Raw genomic sequence first — 17,795 nt, 5'->3', positions numbered from 1 at the left:
TGACCTGAACAACCCACTTCTCCAGTACCACGCGCACAGGCACTCAGAGCTGGATGTGGAAACCCTTCGTCTAAGAGACAGGCCTTCGGGCCCTCCCAGCCCCCTCCCTGATCATATGGGACACAGGTTATGTGCCAGACACAGGACTAACAGCAGAAGGAAAGGAGGGAGAACTCTCATCATCTGTCACCTGCTGTGCACCACGGTCTTCAGATGTTATTTCATTTAATTCTCTGGCAATACCTCTCGCGAGGTCTCTCGTTCCTACTATTACAGGGAGAAAACTGAAGCAAAAGGAACAGAACTTGCATTTGTGGGCACCCGTGGCTTCAGGGGCTCTCGGCTCTGCATTACCTCACGTAATGCAGGAATATTGCAGACATCCCAAGTCTCTTTCCTCTACTTTCTCACTCCCCAAAGTGTTGCCTGTGGACCACAGCAGCATCACCTGGGAGCTTGTCAGAAATGCAGGATCCCACTCCTCTCACCTGCTGAACCCCAGCTACATTTAACTGGATCTCCAGACAGACATTTTGTGTGCACAGTAAGGTTTGCACAGCCCTGCCATTCACCACACAGCTCTTAGGGAAGAGAAGCCTGAGCCGGGAAGAGGAAGAGCGGACTTAGCTGAGAAAACCTTCCTAGGCGTAGACTTGAGCCGAGTCACACGGGAGTGCCACGGAGGAGACGCAGCACTGTCTGCTCAGAACGGCATCAGCAATACCTGCCCAGCCCATGCAAGAGGGGCCCCTGACCGTGCAGCCTCGCGGTTCCTGCCCATGTGGACGAGCAGACGGCGTGAAGAGGGAAGAACCGGCACCTTCACGGGCCTTGTGGCCCCATGCATCTGCATCCGGAGACTGGGGCTGCTGGGAGAAGCGGGCAACTCGGAGCCGGCTCCTTGAGACATCTGCACCTGGATGGCCTCTGAGGAGGAGGGCAGAGGCTAGAAGGGCTTCGTTTGGTAGAAGTTTCCTGAGATCCCACGAGGGGTCCGGCTCTGAGCGAGGAGGGGGAGCATCCTGGGTCAGCAGCCCTGCGCACGTGCGTCTGGGCGGAATGAACGGCAGGAGACCTGGTCGGGCCCCTGTGGGCTCTGTGCGTGTGGGCAGGTGTCTAGGTCTTGGGCGAGGAGCCAGGCGGCTCTGGGGAGGGGAAGGAGGAGATCTGACAGGGAAAGGGAGTGTTGAAGATGCAGGCCCACCCGTGGTATGGTGCAGCTGTGGGCAGGGTGCTGGCGCTGGGCTCCGTGGGGCCTGGCCCGGCTCTGCTGTGTGGGTTCATTCCTTGTCTTCTTTGCCTCCTTCCCAAGGTGTGTCCGCAGCCCAGGTTTCTTGCTTTTTCTCAGGCTGGGAACTAGTTGGGAACTTGGGGCCTCCCCAGCAAAACGGCCCTGCAGGTTCCACACAGGGCGGAGAGCAGAGCAGCTCAGCACCTCCCTGACCCTTGGCAGTACCAGAATTTTCAGGATGAGGGCCCCCTGGGGTGCAAATAAGCACCTGATTCTTTGGGCTGTGGTTCTAGTCAGGGCGCTTCTTCCTCAGTCAGCAACTGGGCAGCCTGAACGGCCATGGGGAGAAAGGCAGGGAGAGGGTGGCCAGGAGCCCTGGGGCAGGAAGAGCTGCTCCCTGAACAGCCAGAGAATTCCAGAAGAACGGCTCCAGGAGTGGTGTCCAGCAGCCTGCTGTCGTTGCAGAGGATTCTAAGCACTCTGCAGGTAGTGGCTTGGACGAGCGTCTAATTTTAAGGCCAGTTTTGATCTGTCTTTTTTTAATTCCCCTCTTCATGTGCACTCAAATCCAGTTGGCGGTTCTGGTCCAGGCTAGGCTCCGGCCCTCCACCGCAGAGAGAGCTGAGAAGTCCCGGGCCCTGAGTGCTGTGGGGCTGCAGTTCCTCTCCACAGCGCTCTTCCAGCTCCAGGAGCCCCAGGCATTCCTGTGGGCACCTGAGTAGAGAGCTGGGTGGGGACAGAGGGCCAGGGTAGTTCCCATCCTTCTCTGCCTTTAGAGGGAGACCCCAGGCTCGGCAAGATTCTGGTGGTCCATCTAGAAGGCATAGAGAAGAGACTTGAGCAGATCAGATCCAAGGAGGCAGCTAAGGGGCACGCTTCCAGATTAAAGGGGAGAACATCTCCCTAGGAAATCGGCCCCATGTGGCAGGGAAGCAAGGGACGCTCACCAGCCCTGGACGAGGTGAGGGTGACTGGTCCAGAAGAAGCAGGGGAAAGGCAGGTTTGCTCTACGTCGTCTGCAAAGAAGTCGGCATTTAATGGGCCACGCCGGCCAGCGTCTCACAGCTGTCCCTGTCTGCGTCCTCCCGGCCTGGTCCTGTGTTTGGAGAAATGCACAAAGGCGGGAGGAGTGAGCATGTGCCGGCACTCAGGCGGTTGTTGGGGGTGGCACAGAGACACACAGGTCTGCGCTGGGCGCGTCTCCTTGCTGTACAGGCAGGAGAACGAGGCCCAGACAGGGCAATGACCTGGCCCGTGTCCCTGCGCCAGTCGGTGATCATGGTTATGTAGCTGTTGCCATTTATGCCACGCCCAGAGTGCTCAGGACAGAAACCCGGGCTCGGAGCTCCTACCCTCCGTCAGTCCCTCTATCCACCTGTCAGTCCTCAGGTCCTGTCCCGCGCCTGCTGACCATCTCCTGAATGCTCCGCTTCCCTCCTGCCCTGACACCACCGCCATGCTCCCCTGGGTCACTGCGGCAGCCCCCAGCTGTCTGGCTGCTTCCAGCCCTGCCTTCTCCAGGCCATCCCTCGCCCAGCCGGTGACCTTCGTCATACACAGGCTGCCTTGCTTTAACCCTTTGTTATCCTCGGCATCAAGGTCAGCCTCCCTGACCTTCCTCACAGGACCCTTCCTAGTCTGGCCCCTGCCCGCCGCCCATCTCAGTCCAGCCAGGCTGGACTGTGCTCAGTTCCCCAGGCCAGGTGCACTGTGGCCCACCTCTGCTCTTCACCTGCCTGAGTCTTCACATCGGGGCTCACATACCAGTTTCTCCAGGAAGGCTTCCTTGAACCCCTCAAGACTGGGTGAGGAGCCTCTCTTTGGGGGTCTTAAAACTCCCCATTGCTGCGCCATCCTGTCTCTTATCACCCAGAATTGTGATTGCCTGTTGGCTGGTCTGCATCCTTCCCAGACACTGAGCTCCACGAGGGTAGGAATCATAGTTGTCTTTCCTGTTTACTGTTGTATCCCAGGGCCTAGAATGGTGTCTAGCACATAGTAGGTTTTCAGTAAGTATTTCTTCAATTAATAAATGTGCCAGGCTCTCCCCTGGCACTTCAACTTAAGCCTCAAAGAGATCTCATCCTCTCAGGTTTACAGATGACCACACTCAAGAGGGTTAAGTAACTGGCTGCAGGCCCTACCTCTGGGAAGGGGCAGCCCTGAGACGGCAGCCCAGGCCTGACTCCATAGCCCCTGCTCTGAATCCCTGTGCTTGTTGAATGGAACTGCAGGTCTGCGGTCTCTGCTGGACCCCCTGGCATGTTTAGAGACCGGGAGGGGCCTCAGTCCCAGCAACCCACGCACAGGGAGCTGCCAAGATTCCAGGCCATCTTTGAGGAGTTGTTTATTTTCTGAGCCAGACAGTTCTGATAACCCCCTGGTAACGTTGCTCTTTGATTCAGCCTAGCTCAACTGCGATCTGAGCTGGCCTGTCAGGAGGACAGCTTGTTTTGTGGAATTTCTTCTTCTTTCCTTCTTTAAAAGAAAGGAAACAGAGAAGACAGCGCAGTGGAGGGCCAAGCCGCGGGGCTTCGGGCCACAGAAGGCAGCCAGCCGTGAGGGGACGCTGGCAGGCCAGGAACAAGCTGCGTGTTTGGGTGGGCTGGAGGCCAGGCCTGTGTGGCTCAGGTGTGCTCTGTACAGATGACCTCTAATGCTGCCACCCCACCCCGCCCTGCACACGGCCCCCGTGCTGCCCTTGCGTGAGGAGAGGCTTAAAGAGCCCCAGAGTCCTTCTGCATCTGGGCCACCACGGAGTTGCAGGAGGCCCACACAGCACACAAGGCAGAGGTGAAGGCATGGCTGCCTCCGGGCCAGCCCCGCCATCCAGGGCCTCTTTCCTGTGCTGAGCACATTGGTTGTGCCATCACCACCCGCAAAGGACGAGGCTCTCAGGGGCCCAAGAGCATGAACTAAACCGGGCCAGCCGCTGGGGGAATGGTCAGAATGAGCCCAGGATGGGGGTGGTCTCCCTTCATCTGTCCTGGACTCTATCAGCTTGTCACCATACACCGATGGTGGCTCATAAGTGCCCACCACAGCCCACAGGCAGGGCAGGGCTCTTGGGATGCGAGGGGCACAGGGAGGTGAACACCTGCTCCCTTTCTCTCTGACTTCACTGCGGGGCCAGGGCTGGGGATGGGACTCTCTGACACTGGTCCCAAGTCACTGTCCCTTGCAGAGAGGCTGGAAAGGGGTGGAGCCTTGGGGGCAAACCTAGATATTCTCTCTCCAGAGCACACACCCCTTCTCTGAACCATCCTGCAGGGACCCCACTGAGCCTCCTTTTGTCCTCAACCTGAACTTCCAAGTGACAATAGTTTCTTTGCCTACTTGACCTCATGCAGGAGGATTCAGAATGCTTGAATAATTTAAGTCTCATGGGGATGGCCCTTTGTCCACATGAAGACATTGCGGCCACACAGATGAAGCATGGACTCTGGAGGGTTTCAGTGTTTTGAGAGAATTTGGGAGTGGCTGCCTCTGTGGCCTCCCTTTCTTACCCTGAGCTCCTTTGGCTGGCAGGATGCCCGTCTCCGGCATTGCCAGAGAGACTTCCCTGCCCAGAGCCAAGGTGAGCCGTCCCCAGTGTGGTGACTACTTGTCCCATCCTAAGTGGTTCCTGCGGGACAGAGGTCTCTGTGTGATTCACCTTTGTGTCCTCAGTGCCCTGCACACTCTAGGCCGCTGGGATGGGTCCCTGCGGTTGGGTTCCGAAGGCTGTTGGGGTCCTGGGATTGTGTGCAGGGGTGGGGGGTTTGCAGAGAGCATCCTTGGGTGATTAAACTTACTAGATGACGGCAAGTGAAGAACAGGCAGCAAGGGCTGACCTAAGTATTTTAGGGAAAGAACTGATGTCCTATGACCCTAAAAAAGTGTGTGGTTTTCCTTGGTCAGAATCTGGAAAAGCATGAGACAAAAGCTGAGCCTGCCGTCTTGCTGGTGTGGGAGGGCCCTCAGGCAGCTTTGTGGTGCCCCGGCATGTGAGCTGTTACGTCTCAGCTGGGGGATCTTGTGCAAGTTGCTTCCACTCTCTGTGTTCCTGGGTGATCTCTATAGGTTTTTTCACCTACGGGATTTTGGTTCCAGGGCCAGAGCCACGACTGAAACCAGGCTTCCTGCCTCTATCTAAGTGCACCTGGGGCAGGGAGCACACTGGCTCACTCCTGCTATCCCTCTACCCTTACATAGCCTGCTCCACGGTTGGAACTGGTCTGACGAAATTCACACCCCACCCCCAGTCTTGGTGTGTGGAATCCCCTATCCTGTCTTCTGCTCTACCAACCAGACCTCCCCTGAGAATCCATTCTCTGAGTTCTTTCTCACTCCAGCTCTGAACTTGGTGAGAGCACAGGAGATTGAGAGCTCCACACCCTGTAGGCTCCACACCCTGTAGGCTCCACAACTTCACGGGCCCCTCTGGGAGCGCAACACTGAGCAGGGAGGGCACTTCCTCCTGCCCCGCAGCCTCACCTCTGGGCTTAGCCTCGCAAGAGGGCTGTGTGACCATAAGCACATTGCTTAACCTCTCTGAGCCTTCACTTCCTCATCCTTACTGACCATAGATGTTGTCGTGAGGGATTGAGAGAATGTATGTAAAGCTGAGTAAGGGCTGCCCGAGTGATGGCAACTCCTCTTCCTCCTCCTCATTATTTCAGGTGCGGCGCTTGGTCTGTACCGGGCTTTGAACATTTACTGAAGACTTAGGGATATGGGTGAGAAGGAGTTGATGAGAACAGAGGCCTCTGGTGCTGGGGAAACTGGAGGAGAGACCCCAGGGGTCATCTCAATGGGGCAGGGGTGGGAACAGAGCCACAGAGAATCCACACTGCTTCCCACTGAAGGTGACGTGTGTCTTTGGCTTCCATCATCTCATCTGATGGGATTGTTTTACCTGCGTTATCTCATAAAATCCTCACAACAACCCTGTTTCCATACGGGAAGACTGAAGCACAAAGCACTGTAGCACCTTGTGCAGGGTAGTGAGCAAAGCACCGGGATTTGAACGCGGACTGTCTGCCTCAGAACCTCTTAACCCCGTCACGCACCGGCATTTTTTTTCAAATCAGTGGACAGCTAATACATACCTGCCTGCCCCTCCACCCCAGACTGACTGCTAATCCCTGGGGATGGAAGGCGGCAGACCTGGGGCCTCCCTCCTGGCACCATAAGCGCCCTGCTTCCAGGAAGCATCTCCCCAGCCAGCCCCCCAGGACTGTGCAACGTGAGAAGGCTCAGCAAATATTAGCATAAAAATTTGCAAGTGGCCGAGCCACCTATTTCATGGCCATTTTCATGATAAAATATCACTGCTACTCATGTGGTTTTCATTTCTTTATAAGATTATTAAAAATACCTCTTTTTTCCCCTCTGAGTATGATCGTCAGGCCAGCAGCATCAGCATTACCTGGGAGCTTGTCAGAAATGCAGCATCTGAATGAGAATCTGCATTTTAACAAGATCCCAGGTGAGTCCCTGGCATGGTGACATCTGAGAAGTGCTGTTGCCCGTGATAGGCTCCCGTGGGGCAGGGCCTGTGTCTGGCCCGTCGCTGTCCCCCCACGGTGCCTTGCCGTGTGCCTGACAGGTGAAAGGAGATCCCCAGTGTTTGTGTCAACATGCCGATCACTTGTTTTACCCTTGACCGAGACCCATGCCACAGTGTGTGGGACAGCGAGCGGGGGCAGGCAGAGGTCAGCTGAGATGAAGTGGGACAGCTCACAGACTGCTTCTGGGCTTGGGAAGTAACACATTTTCCTGGAGCTCGGTTGCCTTTGTGCCCGGCTCAGCCACACCAGGGTGAAGGACACCGGGCTGGACTGGTGTTGAGCTTAATTCGGGCACAAGGTTAAATTCCACCCGTGGTCCTCCCCATCACCTTACTGCACACGCCTACGCTCTGCTGACTGCCCCGGAAAACACCCGGCATGTGTCCTGGGCACTTCTCTCCTGTGTCCCCTAGTGCCACGGGGCTGTTGGGAGCAGTGAGCCAATTCTGAAGGTGACTCTCTCTGGCTTTGTCTTCACCCTGATGAAAGTCCCTCCCTCAGCCCGACTTCTGGGAAAGGGCAGGATTGTGGAGCTGAGCTGGGGCCCCCTGCACGTGGGTTGTAACCAACCCAGCCTGCTGGCTGCAGGCCCTGCAGTCTCCTGGTTGGTCCCAGGGCTCACACCAGATCTGAGCTGCTCCCTAGCAGTGATGTACAAGCCCCGCTACTTGGAAGCTAGGGGCTCTTCCAGAGCCAGCGCTGGGAAGGACACTGTCCACAGGGCTGTGGGCGCCACTGGGTCAGGTTACCATCTGCGGCTCTTCATGGCTCACCTTTGTCACACCCGCATCTCATCACAGGTGTGGATTCTAGAGCTCATGGGACCACCTTTGCTCCCTTGCCTTCTCTGTCCTCACCCTGGAGACCTGGCTTTCCCGGGTGAAGACCTGCATGGCCCCAGCTCACAGGGTCCAGGGCGCACTGTCTCCCAACTGCCTTTCTGAACTTTTGTTCCACCACCTTCATCAACATTCTCCTCTTTTAAATTTCTGCTATCTGATCTTACAGTCCCTTATTCTTTTGTTCATTCATTCTTTAATCCATTCATTTGAAACTTAGCAGTTCTCACGGGTGTGCTGGGAATCAAATGCCCATGCTAGGCTCTCAAGACATAAAGGTGAATAAGGCATACCCTGGTTATCAATCCAGAGCTTCCTCACGCCCTCGCTACTCCAGCAAATTCTTTCATTCATCTTTTATTGATTCCTTATTGCATTTCCGAGGGGCCCTCATAGACGATTTCCCTTTCTCAGGCCCTTCTTGCACCCCAGTTCCTCTATCTTCTGAGATGACTTCACCTCTTACCTTCCCAAGATTTAGAGTTGACCAAAAATGAGCTTTTAAAATATCCCTTGCTCCCACCTCAGAGCCACTGCACCTTCTTACTTCTGTCCCTCCTTCAGGCTCAGATGCGTCCCAGGAATTTCCCTCTTCTTGGCAAACTCTTCTGCCTGGCTCCTCTGACCTTGGGCAAATGTTTTATATCTTCCTTTCACACTTATCTATAAAATGGAGATAATAGTTCTTACCTCATGGGTTTGTTACAAACGTTACATGAGAACTTAAAACGGCCTGGCACATAGTACTCACTAAATATTAGCCATTAGCATGATTAGCGTTCCTCAAAGTGCCACCCTGCCATTCATCCTGTTTCCTGTCTCTTCAGTCTGGCACACGCATCCCTTTCCCTTGACATGTGGCTTCGCTTCCCTCTCTGTAAATACGCTTCTCTCTGCCCTCTCTTTGCTGCTGGTGTATCTGCCTGCCCTGCCTCTGCTCCCCCTGCTCTTGTGTCCCCAGGGCCAAGTGTCTGGCCTCTTAGGCTCCATCACTCACCTCTCAAAGGTCTCGGGCACCTCCTGCAGCATTTCTGGGTCTTCATTCTCTACGGCTTTCAACACTGTCACGTTCCAGGCATGTGGTGAGGTGCTGGGGGGCAGTTCAGACTGTGGGGGGGAACCAGGGGAGCCAGGAAAGACTGACAATCTAGAAAATAAGGGGAGATGGGCCCCAGAGACTCCCAAGGGGCCGACTGGCAGCTTCCATGGGTATGTGGTCAGAGGGGATCTATCTCATCTCCCTGTCCCTGGAGGAGAGTGCCTTTTTTTTTTTAATTTTATTAAGTATAGTTGATAAACAGTGATGTGTTAATGCTGCATAGCAAAATGATTCAGTTATACATATATATACATTCTTTTTCATATTCTTTTCCATTATGGTCTATCACAGGGTATTGAATAGTTCCCTGTGCTATACAGTAGTTGAATATAGTTCCCTGTGCTATACTGTAGGACCTTGTTGTTTTATCCATCCTATGTATAATAGTTTGCGTTTGCTAATCCCAAACGCCCAGTCCATCTCGCCCCATCTCCTCCTCCCCCTTGGCAACAAGAAGTCTGTTCTCTATGTCTGTGAGTCTATTTCTGTGTCATAGAGAAATTAGTTTGTGTCATATTTTAGATTCCACACGTAAGTGATATCATATGGTATTTGTCTTTCTCTTTCTGACTTCACTTAGTATGATCATTTCTATGTCCACCCATGTTTCTGCAAATGGCATTAGTTCATTCTTTTTTATGGCTAAGTAGTAGTCCATTGTATATATGTACCACATCTTTATCCATTCATCTGTTGGATGGACATTTAGGTTGTTGCCATGTCTTGGCTGTTGTGAATAGTACTGCTGTGAACATAGAGGTGCATGTATCTTTTTGAACTATAGTTTTGTCTGGATGTATACCCAGGAGTGGGATTGCTGGATCATATGGCAGCTCTATGTTTAGTTTTTTGAGGAACCTCCATACTGTTTTCCATAGTGGTTGCACCTACTTACATTCCCACCAGCAGTGTGGGAGGGTTCCCTTTTCTCCATACCCTCTCCAGCATTTGTTATTTGTAGATTTTTTAATGGTGGCCATTCTGACCGGTATGAGGTGATATCTTATTGTTATTTTTATTTGCATTTATCTAATAATTAGCTACGTTGAGCATCTTTCCATGTGCCTGTTGGCCATCTGTATGTCTTCTTTGGAGAAATGTCTGTCTGGGTCTTGTGCCCATTTTTTGATTGGGTTGTTTGTTTTCCTGTTATTGAGTTGTATGAGCTGTTTCTGTATTTTGGAAATTAAGCCCTTGTTGGTTGCATCGCTTGCAAATATTTTCTCCCAGTCCATAGGTTCTCTTTTCATTTTGTTTATGGTTTCCTTTGCTGTACAAAAGCTTGTAAGTTTGATTAGGTCCCATTTGTTTGTTTTTGATTTTATTTCTGTTGCCTTGGGAGACTGACCTAAGAAAACATTGGTATGATTATGTCAGAGAATGTTTTGCCTGTGTACTCTTCTAAGAATTGTATGGTGTCATGTCTTATAATTCTTTACGCCATTTTGAGTTTATTTTTGTGTATGGTGTGAGGGTGTGTTCTAACTTCATTGATTTACATCCGGCTGTCCAACTATCCCAACACTACTTGTTGAAGAGACTGGTTTTTTTCCCATTGTATATTCTTGCCACCCTTCTCGAAGACTAATTGACCATAGGTGTGTGAGTTTATTTCTGGGCTCTCTATTCTGTTCCATTGATCCATACGTTTGTTTTTGTGCCAGTACCATGCTGTTTTGATTACTGTAGCTTTGTAGTATTGTCTGAAGTCTGGGAGTCTTATGCCTCCTGCTTTGTTCTTTTTCCTCAGAATTGCTTTGGCAATTCTGGGTCTTTTATGGTTTCATATAAATTTTAGGATTGCTTGTTCTAATTCTGTGGAAAAAAGTCATGGGTAATTTGATAAGAATCACATTAAATCTGGAGGAGAGTGCCTTCTGGTGGCAAGGTGCACAGAAGGGGGAGCCAAGTGGCTAGCTCAGTTAGGGCTTGAAGAACCCTGAGGCCAAGGTGAAGCTCTTATCACGGCTGTTGAAATTATTGAGGCTGCCCTAGGGATGGAGCAGAGAAGAAGAGGGTATGAGTGGTGGGCAGAGGTGATGAGCAGGGAGGCGAGGAGGCAGCTAGACTGATGGTGTGGCTGCAGTGCATGGTTGAGGGACAGCTCTGGAAGGGTGTGTCGGGGGAGGCAGCGTGCATCCCTACAGTCTGGGGGAGTGGCAGCAGGATTGGTTTCTACTTGGGGAGGGAGGGCTGGAGATACTTAGTGCTGTCTGGGGTGTCATTCTGTCCTGATCCGTGTTTGTTCAGATGGGAGGCAGAGAATGGGCAGTTGCTGTCAGTAAGAGGGTTTGGAGGGCAGCACCTGGGGAGAGAAGGCCTGGAGGCCACTGGATTGGATGGGGATGAAGGTGAAGAAGGAAGGCTGGGGGCGCTTCGGGCACCTGGGACACAGGGCTGGGGCATGCAGGGTTAAAGTGCACACAGTGGGCCTGCAGGTCCAGCTGGAGGTCGGTGCAGCTCCTCAGGGGGCCCCACGGCCCGTGTCAGTGTGGGGGACAGGCGGCTCGGCTACTCAGAGGTCCTACCTGTGTCCTCACTCCTCCTCCTCCATTCCCTAAATGTCAGCACTCTCCAGAATTCTGTCCTGCCTGCTTTGCACTGTGCTTGTGACACACCTGTGTCCAGCTCCCTGCTGGGCATCTGTTCGAGACTGAACGGGGTCACTCCCCTCTGCATCCTCCCAGCCCCGCCGTGCTGTTGGCAGCTCCGCCACCCCTGTAGTAGCCTAGGCCTGAAGCCCCTCCGAGCTCCATCTGCCTGGCTGAACCCTGCAATGCCTCTTCCTCCATCATCTCTGTCCCTTGTGCCTCCCCCAGTTCCTTGCCATGCAGCCCTCCAGGGCCCAGCCCAGTGCCGGCACCTCAGTGCTCTAGAGCCATTTGTCAGACTGAGTGGTGATGGGTTCCCCAGCCCCACCCACCTGTTCACAGCTCTAGGACAGCAGGTGTGGGAGGAAAGCCGAGACGTCCGGCCGGCGGGCCGGGGAACGACAGGAGGGCCAGGGATGGGGATGGATGCTTTAGGAAGGGGCATCCCACCCCTCCTGAGGGCACGGGGGAGCGGCTGGCGCCCTGGTGGTGCTGTGCCAGGGGAGGCCTCAGGTCCACTGAAGCCGCCCATAGGGCTCCAGAGCAAAGGAGGACTGGGGGCGTCAGGAGAGCTGTCCTGCAGCAGGTCAGAGCCTTGCCAGCAGGGGTGTTCACGCTCCATGATTCCAGTGCTCTGCCAGGTTTTAGAGTCCCACAGAGGTGGACAGATCATAGCCGGTGCTGCTTTGGTAACGAGACAGACAGTCATTCCAGACTCCCTGGAGCAGGAAGCCGTGTCTATAAACAAAAACCTGCAGACGCCTGGCTGGTGGACGAGGGCTGGTCCCTGAGATACCACCACACCCTGAGAAGAGCCTGGGCAGGAAGGGCGTCTGCCTTCGGTGGCTGAGCACCCATGGTGACGGCCACGACCGCTCCTAGGGGCCTGGCGCTGGGCAGGGTCTGGCGTGTGTTTGCTCCTGGAGTCCAGGACGGCCCTAAGGGGTGTCTCATCCCCATCCCTACGTGATCGCTGAGCAAACCAAGGCCCTGAGAGGCCCAGGGGCTCACCCCGCTGGTCCCCAGCCCAGGCATCCAGGGTCCAGGCGCAGCCCCCCAGCCCCACCCCAGGACCACCCCCGCTGGTGTGTTCACACCCAGGTCTCAGCTCCTTGCTGCACTGCCTGTTTCCTGAGGGCAGGGATGTTCCACTCACCTCCGTATGGGTTGGGTCTGTTAAATAGCTGAGTGATGGGCAATTGATCTTCTCAGTTCAGTGTGCTCTCTGTTGTTCCTGTTCATCTCATGAAGAGCTAGGAGACACGGGAGAGTGGACTTTTGGGCATCTCTCTGCTGACTGACCAGTGCCGATGAGGGGCCCCTGTCAGTCCTACCACTGATAACCTGTGTGACTTTGGGAACATTTCTTACCCTCTCTGACCAGCGGAGTCAGAGACCTCCCTGCTTCAGGCCTTGCCAGCAGGAGATCCTAACAAGGGTTAGCTGTGACTCTGGGTGGTAAGAAAGGCCCTAGGGCAACAGGCAGTTCAAAGCTTCGCGGGGCCCACAGCCCCACGCGGTCCACGCCCTCTCCAGCTGGATACCACAAGACAGTGGTTCCCCTAGAGAATGAAGGGTCAGCGCCCGTCCCACAGAACCTCAGCCTCAGCCCAAGGCAGGACGGAGAGACAGTGCCACTGCTGTGAAATCATCCCCTAGAACTGTCCCGTCACCTCGCAGGACCGGGGCTGGGTGGAACGCTGGGCTGCCTCTGAGCATGGCTCTTCACTCCTGGCCTTTCCTCTCGGACGACTGGAAAACAGGGTCCCTTCCAAGTCAAACAAGAGCTGATTGGGCCTGATACACAAGCACGGGCATGAGGGAAGTAGTGTTTCCTGATTCCAGTCTTTGCTGATTAGACGGCGAGCTTTCCCCGGGTAGAGGCCGGCCTCCCTTGCTCCTTAGAGACTTTGCCCTTGACTCTGAGGCACACTCAAGGGGTGAGCCATGGTGAGATGTGCCGCGTGTGAAGCCGTCCTTGGGAATCCCAGACCTACGACAGGGCCTTCTCAGCCTGAGAACCTACGGCTTGAACTCAACCTGAGTCGGCACAGGCTTCCAGAACCTTCCTGAGGGGTGTTGTGCAGACTGCCCGGGCCCAGTGTGTGTTCCCATCCTTGCTTCTCCCCTCTTGGAAGTGAAAGTAGAAAACTGAGCCTTAGGAGCTGAGAAAGGCCAACCCAGGAAAAAAAATCATGAAGAAACAGGGAGGCAAAAGAGTCTGTGATTTGGGGTGGTGTGTGGGGAGGAGGAAGGGACGATTCACGGCAACGTGAGTCCTTTTCTGGAGAACGTGAGCTTTAGGTTCTCAGCCAGGGCCTCTGGTTGAGAGACTTGTTGGAGTGACCTTAGCAACGATCATCAGAGAAAAGACCTGAGGGAGGAGATGGCTCTGCTTTTTCAAAACTATAATACTTCAAACACCCCTTCCTGTAAGGATGGGTTTTCCTCACTAGAACTAGTCCACTAGCTTTTACTAGTCCTTTTTATGATTATTAATTAGGATGTATTCGATATAAAAAAATTAGAAAATGCATCACCCATAACTAGTAGAATGTGCTTGAAGGCTCCTCACTTGTGCTCTCCCAGCAAGCCTCGTCGACCTCTGGAAGGACTCGGTACTTACAACGGACCATCTGCACTAGGCCTCGTTTTAAGGGGAAGAAACCTTATCCCCTCTAGTGTGGGTCTCCAGGTGACCATGGGGGTGGGAACAAGACTCCACACAGGCCCAAATGAAACAATTAGGCAGCACCACATGGCTGGGCTGTGGCCATGGAGGTTAATCTGAGAAACTTCTGGAAGCTCTCAGAATCGGATTCCTTCATTCATACAGACGTTTCCTGCAGCCTCAGCACGTGCTACTGGCAGTGCCCTGTGAATATACATGGTCAGCCCAGGCCCCGTGAGGAAGGCAAGGGTCTGAGGTGCTCTCTGACCACCACCCTCCAAGCCAGCAGCTGCTGCCTCACCTGATGGCCTGGTCCCCAGCACCCGTGGCCTTGGGGTCTGCCAACCAAAGTCAGAAATAATATTGAAATCCAAGTGCTGCTCCTTGGAACATTAGCCTGTGGTGGAATCTGAAGTAGTCAAAGATTAAAGGGACCTTGGAGGTCAGAGCCCTGGATCCGAGTCGGGGCCCTGCCCCTCACAACTGAGGGCCTCTGTTCCCTCTGTTAAAATGCAGGCAACAATGTCCCTGCACTGCTGGGAGAGGAGTGAGGTAGAGAATCGTAAGAGGGCTTTGCAGCCCGCACGTGCTGCCACGGCTGTGGAAGTGGAGACCCCGCCCCGTTAGGCCGCGCCACGTGGGATCAGAGGCCCCTACGTGAGTTCTCATCCCTTCCACGTCCCTCTATCACTCTCTACCCCAAGCCTAGCACAGCTCCTCCACAAGGACCAGCTGCCGTGGAAGCCTGAGAAACCCACCATTCCCCTAAGCAGCTGCTCGGTTTTTCTGGGTGCGTCTTGGGGTAGTAGGAACACTTTAAATAACGGCAGTAATTGTGTACTTAGAGAATCGTTGGTTCATTTTCAGGCTGTGTTTCTGCTTCAGACACCCCAGGCAGCTTGCATTTCCAATTTCCTTTCCCTCCCTTGCTTCTCCTTACAAATCATAATGTACTGATGTCCCAGACCTGGTTCTTTCTGGCTCTTTGTCATAAAATGCCTCTTATGTCTTGATTAAGCAGTGGTCTAGGCAGCACGTTCCCTAAGAGCCACCTAGGTCATGGTCTCTGCCTGGAAGGATTCCACCTACCTCTCTGCCTCTGGCCCTGCCCTCCAGAGCCCAGCAAGTCCGGTGCCAGGTCACTCTTGTGTAGACAAGAAGAGCTGGGGGAGCTTCCCTGCTGAGGTTGGTAAGGGCGTCCCGGGGCTGCCGATGGCCCCTCTGCTCCCAGCTTGCTCAAGGGTTGAAACCCTTCTGAACCTTTCTCAAACATCTGAGCACCCTCTCGTGGGTCCCTGTTCCTCTCCCCCAAAACAGACCTGGCAGCGGTGGATCCAGGGCTCAGAGAAGCAGCAGGTTTTTTCTCGGCAGCGGCAACTGTCCTGACCTCTTCCTGCCCCTGGTGCCAGGTGACATCGAAGGCCATGTAGCCTGAGCTGCACTGACCTTTTCCTCAGTCCTTATCATCACTTCATGGTTCCTGAGGCGCTACTGTGCCAGGTGCTGAGCAGGCAGAGGCGATGGCGGTGCTGGGGGACCTCACAGACGTGGCCGCCGCGCCCACACCACCAGCCCGTGCCACGTTCCCCCGCCCGTCCTCTGGGAGGGGAGGACAGACCGTGGGGGAAGTACAGAAGGACCGGTGGGCTTGATGGGGCATGAGGTGTCCAGGGGCTCCACGAGCACCGACTCTGCCTCTTCGCTGCCATCTTCTCCTTTCCCCCGGGTCTCTCCTCTCTGGAGAATGAATCCAGTGCTTTGGCAATAGAACAGCCCTCCCCTTAAAAAAGATAGCGGGAGAGAGAAGCCCTGTACCTAAGGTGACACATAACTTGTAGTCTGAACCCAGACATTTCAATGGATGACCAACCGTCCTGGTTTGCCTGAGACTAGGACAGTTTCTCAGGACATGGGACAGCTGGTCACCTGCTTTTGAAAATGAAAGGGTACATGACTATTCATTCAATTTGCAATACTTTGATTTTCCTTATGAGTTCTTCTTTGGCCAGTGGATTGTTTTAAAGGTGTGTTGCTTAATTTCCAAATATTTAGAAATTTTCTCTATCTAGTTTATTTCAAGTGCAGTTCCATTTTGGTTAGGGAGCATTCTTTATATGACTTTTAACTTTTTTCAATGTACTGAGACTTGTTTTGTCCTCCAGCGTATGGTCTATCTTGGTGAATGTTCCATTTGCAGGAGAAAAGAATTAGAGAGTTCCACAGATGTCGACTAGGTCAAGTTGGTTGATAGCTTTATTCAGATCTTCCACATCCTTTGTCTAGTTGCTCTATCAGTTACTGAGAGCGGGGTAATAAAATTTCCAACTAGAATAGTGAAAAAAAAAAAAAAAAAGAAAAAACCTCGCCTGGTTTGAGGGTCCCTCCTCTACCATGCCGTGGTAGCCCAGGTCTATTTGGTAGAATTTTAGCTGGTTTGCAACCTGTTCCTGAACTTAACTATTTGGAAGAAATATGGTAAAATGAACTAACAGTTGTCAAACGGCATTCTAACCCTGCTATGATCCCATCACTGCAGGCTTTAGTGGCTAGAAAGATCTAGCATCTCTGTCTGCTTTGGAAGCTTATTTTTGCCAAGGTTGTTATCACCAAGTAGGCACCAGAGCTCTGTTCCACTCACAGTCCAATTATGGTGAAATTCAGACAATGAACCTGTGTATTCCACTTGTAAGAATGTCCAAATGGAATGCTTTACCCTGGCCAGGAGCAAACTCTCGGCCCCCTTGTGATATGCGAGACCTCAAGGAAGCTTTCTCTATTCCCAGACCTGGAGAAATGTGTTGAACTGGAAAATGCATCAGGGTGGCCCACCCCGGGTCAGGCCTCTGGTTTTCTTTCCCCTGCACTGCCCACTTCACTGCACAGCTCCTCCCTGTCGTTGGTCGGGAAGCTGCTCTGTGGGAGGCCAGAGGGTGGCATTTCCAGGCCGGGGGCAGAGCTGGTTTTGCTATGCTGCATCCCCATCCTACGGACTCTAGGAAAGAGGCAAAGCTGGTAAAACAGGTGGGATGGAGCCTGATGCAGGACACGCCCCAGCCCACTCCTGCCCTTGCCCACGACAGAGTGTCCTCCGTCTTTCCTCCTTCCTCCAAGTCGAAGCCCCTCTGCTGTGACGGCATCTCTGCAGGAATGGAGCCTGGGTCTCTCTTTGCCCCTTCCTGTGCCCATTCTGTGCAGGAACTTGCTGTTAAAGAGGCTAGAGAACAGAGTGGCTCATGCTCTAACCTTGTCACCCACGGGGAGGTTTCTGGATCTGACTTCCTGTCTCCAGATGGAAACATCTGGATAAAGGACCTAGGAGGGGCCCCTTGGCTCTAACATCCAGTGGACTTAGAGCAGATTTCTAAATCTGCCTAGAGAGAAACTGAAATTGAGTGGACCTGCTCTCTAAAATTGCTATAATTCTACTTGGCTGTCCCATAGCCACTTTCACTTGACCCACCGGTGGACCTGAGCTGTTTCAGAAATGCTAGGCATGGGGTTTTAATGAATGAGACTTGTTCTGAAGCAAAAAAATGATTTTGATTCAGCCTGTGTTTAGCTCCCTATGTCTTTACCTGATCACCATTCAGAACTGTTTCCCAACTTTTCTCTCTCCTCTCCTTTTCAAGATCACAGACAAAAATCTAGGTGGAAAGTTCCACCTAGATTGTTACTAACCTCAGAAGTGGACGCTGGAGCCGGATGCCTGGGCTGAGTCCCTGCTTGTGCTATTTGCTGATTGTGTGGCTTTGGGGAAGTCTCTGAACCTCTCTGTGCAGTTTCCTCAGGCGTGAGGTGACATATTGCCTCTG

General features: G+C 53.3%; 1 protein-coding gene across 2 annotated transcripts in view; it reads left to right on the top strand.

Moving 5' to 3' along the window:
* XXYLT1 (xyloside xylosyltransferase 1) overlaps window positions 1-17,795 on the top strand; it is a 189,280-nt gene that overhangs the window by 169,636 nt on the left and 1,849 nt on the right. The window lies entirely within an intron of this gene.

Source organism: Grampus griseus (genome assembly GCF_964374135.1).
Source record: "Grampus griseus genome assembly, chromosome: 5".
In the NCBI taxonomy this organism is placed as follows: domain Eukaryota; kingdom Metazoa; phylum Chordata; class Mammalia; order Artiodactyla; family Delphinidae; genus Grampus; species Grampus griseus.
Note: the sequence above shows the minus strand (reverse complement) of the source record. Positions and strands in the feature narration are given on the sequence as shown.